The sequence below is a fragment of the Salvelinus namaycush genome, chromosome 28, assembly GCF_016432855.1.
Source record: "Salvelinus namaycush isolate Seneca chromosome 28, SaNama_1.0, whole genome shotgun sequence".
Lineage (NCBI taxonomy): Eukaryota > Metazoa > Chordata > Actinopteri > Salmoniformes > Salmonidae > Salvelinus > Salvelinus namaycush.
This window is the reverse complement of record NC_052334.1, coordinates 40,412,181-40,413,012: the sequence shown is the minus strand read 5'-3', so window position 1 is coordinate 40,413,012 and position 832 is coordinate 40,412,181.

The window sequence follows — 832 nt, the reverse complement described above, 5'->3', positions numbered from 1 at the left end:
GATGAGGTTTAACGGCGGTTGACATCCAATATGTTGCATTACCGCCACCTACTAGACTGGAGTACAACTCCCTTATACTTCGCTTGAAAAAATTTAAATGAAAACAATAACATATACTCTACCATCTGACACTACACTCACACATGTATTTATTTATTAATATATATATATATAACACCACTCTATTCCACTATTTAAATATATTCAACCCTACCTCATGCCAACAACCTGAAAGGATGGGACATCACCACTTAACACACCCTGTAACTCTTCTGATGTCAAGTCTCGCACACCTAAATATCTCTCTGCTGCTGCCACCACCACAACCTCAATTTTCTGCGACTTACGTCCCATCCCTGCAGTACAGTTGATAACATTGCTCTAAATGCTAAAAGTCCATTACTGACACATATATCACTTGTTGGCCTACCCCTCTGTGCTGCTACAGATCTACTACTCACACCACTCCTCTCAGGATCCCTCCCCCTTGACCCATCTTCCTCTACTTTCTTCACTGCCTCAGCATATGACAACTTCTGACCTACTCTAACCCTGGAAACCAGAACCTGCCTCTCTCGCACGGGACATTTCTGATCCCCAGCCCCATGGGCACCCCTACAATTACCACTACTCTCCCCAATGCTACACATTCCTTTGTCTCATGCCCTTCTGCATACTTCTCACACCTTGGAACCTTGCCCCTACACACTGCTGCCACATCCCCTTAAGCTTGACACCTATAACAACATAATGTATTCAGCACAAAAGCTCGTACAAGATAACGTATATATCCTAACATCACTTTGTCTGGCAAAGACTCAACATCAAAACT